Source organism: Micropterus dolomieu, linkage group LG01, assembly GCF_021292245.1.
Source record: "Micropterus dolomieu isolate WLL.071019.BEF.003 ecotype Adirondacks linkage group LG01, ASM2129224v1, whole genome shotgun sequence".
Classification (NCBI taxonomy): Eukaryota; Metazoa; Chordata; class Actinopteri; order Centrarchiformes; family Centrarchidae; genus Micropterus; species Micropterus dolomieu.
This window is the reverse complement of record NC_060150.1, coordinates 20,441,743-20,451,952: the sequence shown is the minus strand read 5'-3', so window position 1 is coordinate 20,451,952 and position 10,210 is coordinate 20,441,743. Positions and strand designations below refer to the sequence as shown.

Genomic DNA, 10,210 nt, shown 5'->3' with positions numbered 1-10,210 from the left:
AAGCGACCTGCAGATGAAAGAAAGGAGGGGTGATATGATGGGGACAGCTGTGTGATTTCTACACACAAAGAAACACACATGAATGAATGAGTTAAACGGTCTGCTCGTGGCTGCAGTCATTGATTTGGCGGGTAGTGGTCACAGCAGCTGTGTTATTGAAACCAACCGCTTGATAAAGGTGCGTTCTTGTTTTAATTGAAGGATGACGCCCCCCGCCACACACACACACACACACACACACACACACACACACCGGCAGTCACAGATACTGACGCGTCTTCATCAGGAATTTACATAACACGCAGTCGCGCCATGGCTACAGCAGACCCTTGATAACGAGTAGGTTGGGATTTTTTAATTTCTTTTATTATTTTTTATTTTATTTCCATTTTTGTGTCATTTCGTGGCCGTTGTGGCCGTCATTAAATACAAATATATGACTGTTCTAGAATGTAGGCAAACACAAGAAAGCACAACGGGAAAAAAACACAAGAAATAATAAACGAGGTTTGAGGGAGGGCTAAATGGGGAATACAGACTAAAAGAGAGACTGCGAGGTGGCGACGACAGAAGAAAGAGTGAGGATATTCGTGCATGTAAACTTTCATACTGAACCATCATTTCAATTCTGTATGAAAAACTACAGCGATTTATAGGTTTGTGCGCGTTTATCAGTGTTTTGGGAAGAAGAAGAGCACAGAGGCAGTTTCAAAGTGGTAATGGCGATAAAGCAGGGCAGACAGGATCTGGACCGTCGCTTTCAGCACCACGGACAGCCGCATGCAGCAGCTGTCCGTGGTGCTGATCCTAACCCTTCATGCAGGAGCCTCTTAAAAGAGGAAGTTGCATTTTTTTTTAACAGTCAACAGTCATAGAAAATACGAGGAACAGCAGCCGCCCGCTTTCCTCCACACGACTTGATTTCAAACGATCACCAGTTGCATTTTTTCGTCACCACGGGGTAAAAAGCTTCTTCATATTTCATCGTGAGCTTGCTTTTCCCTTTTTTTTAGGGCTTATTACAATCCATCTCACTTCAAACATTTCCTGTTTTCCTCCAAACAGCCTCCTTTGCTTTCCCAGAAAGGCTGCGCACTTTTAACACTTTCTCCCACTGTGCAGGGCAGCGAGCCCGACGCGTGACACCCGCAGACACGCTTTGTTAAGAAAAGATGCTGTTCTTACCTTCAAAGGAGAATCCGAACTGCACACAAAATCCGGCTAAGAAAACAAATCCAACAGTATCATGAGAGGCCCACATCATTCCAGTATAGAGTGGTTGATAGTTTTTACATCAGTCGAAGGAGGAAAAAGACGAATCTTTCCAAAAATAGCCTGCACACCAGCACAATTAAACAGCTGTCGGGCGAGTGTGTTTGAACGGAGATTGCCGAAGGTGGAACATGCTGTCAAACTACGAGCACGTCGTTTCTGAAGTTCTTTTTCCCTCTCTCTGTCTCTCTGCAGGAGAGACTGTCGACTGTTTGGGTGCACTGAAGTCTGAGAAATAACCGGGCTGCGGACTTCGCCTGCGCTACCGGAGGGACGTCAGTGTAGTGGATCACTGTGGCATCCGCACTCTGCACACCTCTGCCAATCCAGTTCCCCTCCGGATCCTTACTGTCACCTTGACCGCTTGATTCAAACACATGTCAGCATCATGCACTAATTATTGCAGCTTTATGTTTATTCTGAAATGGTTTTATAATGAGCGCGAACTCCGTGAAGTTTGCTGTTTGTTACTTGTGCTGTATTTTTTTCTATGACAGATGTTTTAAATGCCCCCAGACCTACTTATTAACAAACAGAAAGAAGCAGAATAGAAAAGCTCTCCACATAAACATGTAGCATAAAGAAGTGCGTATTTAGTGTGGGTGTGTCCAACTCTTGAGTGCAGCCAGGAGACACTCCGACAGCCTAAGAGGCTATAAAACAATATTGTTGCCTTAGATGAGAGCAAACAGGGAGGGGGTGGACCAGCGACCCGGCAAGTGCAGGCCAAGCACAGCATGTCCTGAGTCATTAAGATAGAAGAGATCCTGCCGGAATACATTAGCCTCCCTGGCAGACTGAGAACACTTTGCCCTTTGTTGCAAGGGGCCCAAACTCTTAATATTTGCTCTTAATTGCTTCAGAGACCAATCGAGGATCATGCTTTGGGACAAGCACTCTTCCATCAACACAATTGTCTATGGGCAGAGGTATTAAAGTGACTGGTCTAAAGTCAGCTGGATAATCATTGGTCCCTGCTGTCATCTGGTTCCCAGGAGATTCACTACAGCACTATTAATATGGAATATTAAAGTTACACCTGCTTTGAAATGAACTAATAATGCAGTAATGGTACAAATTGGAAACCAAAAAAATTAGAGAATTATAGACTGCATTATGAATCTATTTAAAATACTTAATAATAATACTATTATTGTCGTTTCTGAGCTGAGTTGTTGCCACGGCATTTTCCTACTGTAGGCCTAGCTCCTTAATTTCTATTGTTGTTACGACTCAGCAGCTGTGACATGGCTGGGATTGTCAGTATAATTCTGTTTTTGTTTCTTTCTTGTTTTGGGTGTGTGTGGCTGTCACTCAGTCTTTCTCTCTCTCTTGCTGCTGCTTCTGCTGTCCTTCCTGGCAGGTTATAGCAGTGGGCGTGATCTGTGTTAGTTCCCGGGGCTAGTTTCCACACCTGCTTGGCACACCTGAATCGCATCATGTCGATAAGCACTACTTTATAAGCCTGGTGTTTCTCTTCAGTCACCATGGGATTGTTATGTTGAGCACTGTAGGTCTCAAGTTTGTATCCAGCTTTGTTCGCGGTTTGTTATCAGTATCAGCTCTTGTTTCCTGTGCAACCTGTTAGCCGTTGTTTAATTGTGTCTTGTTCCTCTGGTCTCCCAGCCTGGTGGAACTCAGCTCTGATCTGCCTGCTCCCGTCTGCCTCGCTGATGCGACACGATCTGTACCGACTCTCCTCACCGATCAGCCCCACGGAGGATCCCCTGCCCCTGCTCTGTCCATTCTGAAGTTGCTGTGGTTCAATAGACTGTTTGAACTTACTGGCTGTCTCTAGTCTGCTTCTTGGTTCTGTATACCAATTCCTGACAATTGTGAGAAAAAGACTGTTCAACATTATTGAGATTATTTATGAGAAACTACAGCCATCTTCAGTCTATAGCTTGGGTTTGATTGTCTATCAGTAATTGTAAGTATTTTTGGGGAGGGCATTTAGAGATGACATGGAAGAAAGTTTCCCAGCTGGACTCAAACCCCAGGCATTAAGATGACATGATCATTAGGTTCACATTTTTTTCAGTTCTCTTACTGAAATGGACATTGGTATCTCTAGTTGTTCCTCTCGTCCAAACAATACTTGCTGCAAAGAGATGTGAGTGTTGGGACCAAAACCCACGGGCCTTGTTCAGTTGAAAATCTGTTCTAAAGCTTGAGTCTTTCCCAGTTTATGGTTCAGGTTTCTTTGGACAGGTGGGCCAAAAAATGTAGACATGGACATGTCAGTATTATTTAGAGATGTATAAAAACTATGTTTATCATAACTTCTGTTTTTATACTGCACACAAAGCATTGTACAAATCCCTTAGCTGGTATTTTCATATATATATATATATATATATATATATATATATATATATAGTAATGTGACTTAATTTAGACATCAATTTTAAACATTTAATTATCAATTATTAAAGCTCAAATATTAAACATTAATTCAAGCTGGTTTTAGGTGCTATATATGGGATTATCTGACACATTCATTTGAAACTTTACTCTGCAGATAATCCATCAAAACAACCTCTCACAACCCATCAGTTTACTTATTAATTCCCCCTTTAAATCCTTTAACTCCACAACCAAGTCTTTCTATTTGCAATGTCATTTAAAATACTTATATTACACTGCTATTACACACATTTATCTTTTTTTTAAGTTAATGCATATATACCTTGTAAATTTAATTCCTTTCTATTTCTTCATTTGGTGTTACTTTTATATAGTGTGTTCTATTTTATTGTTTCTATTCTAATTTACATATTTGAATATCTGTGTATATGTTTTCTCTGTGTGTAGCACAGAGGGGGCTACAACTGCATTTGATCGTGCAATCCTGTGCTGTAAAATGACAAAACTGAACCTGAACCCCAATGCTGGTGCTGTGGTCAGCTCCTGCTTCTTGTCATGAAGGCGTCTGAGCAGAGAATACCTGAGAGTAAGTGGCTCCTTGGGCTCAGAGGCCTAGGTTAACTCAATGCAATGAGGTCACCTTGTATTTAATTTAGTAGTGTAACAGGCTACTAGAACATGATATTTGTGAGTCTAAGCTTTAATGGCAAACCTAAACAAAACAAATTGCTCAACACTGACCTTTTCTGGTGTGTTTTAGACCCAAGAAAATCAGCCATCCATGTGATCACCCGCCTGAACAGAGGACATGTTACAACAAAGAAACAGCAGAGCACATAATGCATTTCCTTTTTTGGAAACAGATATATTGTTAAAAATAGAATTGTCATTGTTTTTCCTCAGGAGAAATAAAATAATACCAGTTCTGTACAACACTTCTTTAAAAAGATTCATTTTATTTAAATAATTCTGACTGCACATGAGTTGTGTGCCCTGTGTGTTTCTTGTTAATGAATAAAAGATGATTCATATAGTGACATACAGTAGTTTTCATATTCAACAGAAATATTGGAGTATGTGGATTCACATGAAACTGAATATAACATTTGACATTAAACTGACTGAATAAAGTAATGTTGTCAGAATGTTTGACCTTCACTGAAGAATGAATGTTTTCTTCCTTTAATTTTCTCATATCTTTATTAATTTTATTTATATATAATTATATTGTGATTTTAATAAGTTGAGTTCATACTCATAGCCATCATAAGGCATTGTATTTAGATACAAAAATCATCTCTTGTTTAGTCATACATTGAATGTATTTAATATTGAGCTAACTAATATCTCGTTTATTGTTTCTCATTCAAAAAATATCAAAACGTTTGAACAATGTGGCATGTTGGTACAAATATTAGCAGGATTGTCTTATTACTATTGACACCAAAAGGAACAACTAACTATCATTCAAAATTTAAATATTTTATGCTCTAAGAAAGATTTAGGGGATTCTTGAGAGATGAAAATCTGTGAGCCCTGCTGTGAAAACAAGACAGCCTCTCCTCTCACACAATCAGAGTTTGTATTCCAATACTCTGATACATCATGTCGTCATTGTTTGACGAAAAGATTGACTCCGTGTTGGGTTGCGAGCAAACAAACCATAACACCAGACTAGAGCTTCTGTTTTCCAGGTAACGGTAACCCAAATACATGATCATGATTTGGTTACTGTTCCTGATGTTGTCTTTACACCCCGCTGCATCCGTTGTTTCTTCAGATATCTAAATATGACACATTTTCATGTTTAGCTGACAAGGACCTCTAGCAGCTGTGTGAATTATGAATCTTGGTGTCATGAGCAAAGGCAGAAGTAGCACCATGTTGTTATACAGCTATAATTCCCAGGGCTCAGTTAACCCCTATAAAGCCTCAGGGCAAAAAGAAGATGTGGGCCATACTGACAGGTGTAGATAGGAACTTGCACCATGTAAGCACAATATAAACTGGAATAATAAAGGCTTTAAATCTGGATTCTAACTTGTGGCACCTCTACAACATAAGGCCCTCTAGGTAATAATGCAGCTAACTGAATCATCAAAGTTTTTTCATTTTCAGATTGATTGATTGATCAGACTTCACTGAGAAACTAAAGGCTTTATACTACTTGTTTGCATATGTAGTAGTACTACACTACACCTGGTGACACGCGAACGATTAAAATAAGTGGAGCTGCAAGTGGCAAGTGTTTTTAGCACATGTCGTAGAGAAATTCTACATTAAGACATTTATCTGTACAGAATTCAATACATTTAAATCTGACTACTTTTAGGCCAACAAAAATCAAATAAAGGTTCCTGCATTTACATACTTACATTGTTGTGTGTTCTAGACAGGCTTCTGTTTGAGAAAGAACATCCATGTCTACAGTGTTATATGTTTTGCTGTATTTATGTTCAGCAGCTACAGACATTGATCATTAGGAAAAAAAGAAAAACCTTTAAAAATAAGCAGTGTCACCTCTGCTGCAGCCGACCTCAGTGCATCTCCACTGTCAAGAAATACCATCTGCCCTGCCAGTACAATAGCCATTAGGCAGTGAAACCACAGTTTAGTTGGTTCCCTGCCAGCATCCATTTTGTCAGCCTGAGCACACTCCACAGGGCTCGCTGAGTGCAACAGAGTGCATCAAAAAATAATTAAACACTTTTTCCAGGGTGATGATGCAAGCAGTAATTAATTGCCTATGCATTCAGTAATGTTCATTAATTTGACTGCCACAATAATAATACTTTCTACCAAACTGTCTCATCTCTCGTTATCGTGCTTCTCAATGTTTCATGGTTATAATATCTGCTTGTGGATAACAACTAGCATGTAAATAAGACCCAAAGCCCCCAATAGGCAGTGTTGTATACAGTGGGCAATATCTACAATATTAGTGTGTATAGTGTACACGGGGCAGGTATTGATATATAATTACAATATAAAAACATTAAAACCTAGTTCATCTGAATTTACCTGAACTGCTTACTTTGTGCTTCACTGCTCTAAACCTTTTTCTTTTTTTTAAGGAGGATGGTTTTCAGTTCTTCTTATCATCATCAACCTCCCAGCACCTCCGCCTCACGCTTCCTGAAGCAGCCTGATGTCAGAATGATGCAGCGTTGGTGTTTGAGTAGTGTGAGGAGTATATGAGATGAGCCTGTAGTATCTATCTACCTTTGATGCAGGAAGAATGTCATATATGAAAGAACCAGTTGAGTCTGTGTGTGTAATACAAGATTAAAGCCAATTAACTTTTAATGGAATGCTGTACTTTACTGATCCTGTGGGGGATAAAATCTTTTATAATCAGGTCAATGTTCAGGGTCAGCTACAAAACACCACCAGATTTGACCTGTGACAGGTCAAGAATCTCTATGTGCAAGCTTAGACTATAGAAAAACAATGTTTGTGGTTCCATAGAACGTCATCCACAGGTTGAAGATGTATGGGTGGGATGAACAGCAATCAGATTTGACAGTAAGAGGCTGACACCTGTCAATCAAGCAACAGCACAAATCACACTTTAAACCATTCTAATGTAAATCTTTAAAAACACCTCATGAATATATAGTTTCATGTTTAAAAAAAGCTCAGTCATTTCCTAAAACAGCTGCTCACTCAAGTTTATACCAAACAAAAAGGAGGAAATGGTGCATGTGTTGGGACTATTTTCAGTGGCGGATGAATCCACATGTGGTGCTTTAGTGAATATTTGATGCATAAGGACGTTGTATGTGGGGCTGGATGTTTGCAGGGCTCACTTTGCTTGCAGGTTGCTTGCAGACAACATATGACCCTATCAGCTCAATTACTTTCCTTACTACCCAACCCTGCTGCCCTGGTACTATGGCAGAGTAGAAAAGAAATAATTTAACAGCTGAAAAAACAAAGGTCAGATAAGATTTGGGAGCTGAGTGATAATTCTCTGTGAGTTTATCACTACAAATGACACTTTGACATACACATAGTATTCTGACCCTTTTTAATATTGTGTTTAAAGTGTACCTTTAAAGGGATACTTTGCAATTCTAATCCAATACACTTTTTGTTAAATTCAGCGAATATTTCCTCATGGTTCGCTAGCTCTCTGTTTTTCGGTGCTCTGAAAAAAAAATCCGGTTTTCCTATCCAGCCCTGGGTCTGTAAATTGAGTTGAAACAAAGCTGCTCAGAGCAAGCACTGCACTTGAAGCAGTGGGAGAGAAAACACAAACAAACACTGATACATTCGAACATGTTGGACTCAATATGGGACTCTAGCTGTGAAGATGGCTGAGAAACAGCCAAAGAGGGAAAGGTCTGAGGAATTAAGTTGTATGTTAAGTTATATGACCAGGCGAGGGGAAGACCTGTGTTAATATATGTGAGGGGTTTCAATGCTGGATAAATCTCCTAGATTTGAAAGGAATGAAAACTGATGCTGAGGTTGCTCAGTTTCTGCTGGACAGGTGAGTTACGTTAGGTTTTTGTTCACTAATGGTAACTGTTGAAGTTCCTCTTGATAATCCTACCGATACATAAACTAGACTCCGTGTCTTGGACTTAGGCTTAGAAAAGTATTTTGCTTCAGTATATATTTAAACATTGACAGGCTTGCTGTCACACCTTCTACAGTACAGCAGACGCTGTGGATTCTGCTATATTTTAACAGAATAGGACTGGTTACCATGGCAATGTGCGTCCATGAGTTTGGGGGGAGGAGCTTCCGAATGAGCAGTGAAGGGAGGGTAATGTCTGTTTGGCAGTTGGACTCAAATATCAACAAACTCTCTGCAGAATCGCAGTATCGCTTTAATTTGGAACAAAAAGTAGCTAATCCAACACTAATGTCTTTTGAAGACCAACCCAGAAATTACAAAGCTCCATTGCGATTCCAATCTCACATTTCCAATGTAATGTTTGCACAGCATTTTGTATAACTAAAAAAAGACATTAACTTAAAAAATGTCAACCATGGTTGAAATTGTAACTGGTGTACTTTAATAGGGAATACGAAAAACTCGAACACAAAATGTAACGCTCTATTTTGATAAAAATTCAACCACCTCGCCACCTTTACTACATACACGGATAGATTAGCTAAGCCACATTAAACTGAGCATCCAACGAAGGTTAAAATCAAGGGCAACTGGACTTGGTTGAAGATACTGGAAGACATGTATCTTCAACCAAGAAGCGGAAGAAACGGAACAGCTCAGACTAAAGGTATCTGCAGCCCTTTCTAATGCGAAGGCCCCCCCCTTCCAACCTCACCATCCAAGAAAGGAAGGCTGTGACATCTCTGAGCAAGGATCAAAACATCACTATCCTACCTGCTGACAAAGGAAGATGCACGCTAGTACTTAACACAGCTGACTACCAGAACAAAGTCAACACACTACTAATGGACACAAACACGTATGAGACACTGAGACGAGACCCAACCAGCGGATACAAGAAAAAGGCCATAGAATGTCTACAACAGTTACAGAAGGACAACACCATCACCCGTGAACAATATTACCGTTTGTATCCTGGAGAAGCCATTCCATGCATTTATGGACTACCCAAGATACACAAAGAAGGAGCCCCACTCAGGCCGATTATCAGCAGCATTAACTCGGTCACCTACAACATTGCCAAACACATTTCCACCATCTTAGCTCCATTGGTGGGAAACACGCCTCACCACGTCCAAAACTCTATTGACTTTGTAAACAAAGTTCGAGGACTAAAACTGGATCCAGATGAAACCATGGTATCCTATGACGTAACTTCTTTGTTCACCTGCATCCCCACCATAGAGGCAGTAGAAACCGCTAGGAAACGGCTAACACAAGACAACAGCCTGGACAACAGAACTAGACTCAGCCCTGACCAAATCTGCAAATTACTCGACCTCTGTCTAAACACCACCTACTTCCAGTACAACGGTAGATTCTACAGACAGAAGCATGGTTGTGCCATGGGCTCACTGGTATCCCCGATTGTGGCAAACATCTACATGGAAGAAGTGGAGAATAAAGCCCTCAACTCATTCAGAGGAATAGCACCGAGCCACTGGTACAGATATGTGGACGACACCTGGGTCAAAATTAAAAGCCAGGAAGTGCAAGCCTTCACAGAACACATCAACTCTGTGGAAGCCTGCAGATTGGTGTTTACAGAAAACCCCCACACACAGACCAGTACCTACTCTTCGATTCACACCACCCACTGGAGCACAAGCTAGGGGTCATGAGAACACTGCACCACAGAGCGGAAAACATACCAACAAGCGCCCAAGCCAGAGAGAAGGAACAGAACCACCTGAAGGGGGCACTTACAGCCTGTGGATACCCTAAATGGACCTTTGTGAAGACAGCCACAAGATCCAAGAAGAACAAAACTACAGGGGAGGAGGAAAAGAAGGTCAAACGCAACAACATTGTGATTCCATACGTGTCTGGAGTATCAGAGAAACTCAGGAGGATTTTCAACAAACATAACATCCCTGTGTTTTTTAAACCCAAGAACACACTAAGACAGATGCTGGTACACCCCAA

The 10,210-nt window shown here is 40.5% G+C and overlaps 1 long non-coding RNA gene across 1 annotated transcript; it reads left to right on the top strand.

Moving 5' to 3' along the window:
- The first annotated feature begins 2,673 nt into the window (after positions 1-2,673).
- Positions 2,674-4,572, top strand: LOC123978275. Its single transcript, XR_006826904.1, has 4 exons — positions 2,674-2,782; positions 2,899-3,107; positions 4,087-4,225; positions 4,400-4,572. It is a non-coding gene; the product is annotated as an uncharacterized LOC123978275 (long non-coding RNA).
- Positions 4,573-10,210: the final 5,638 nt, after the last annotated feature.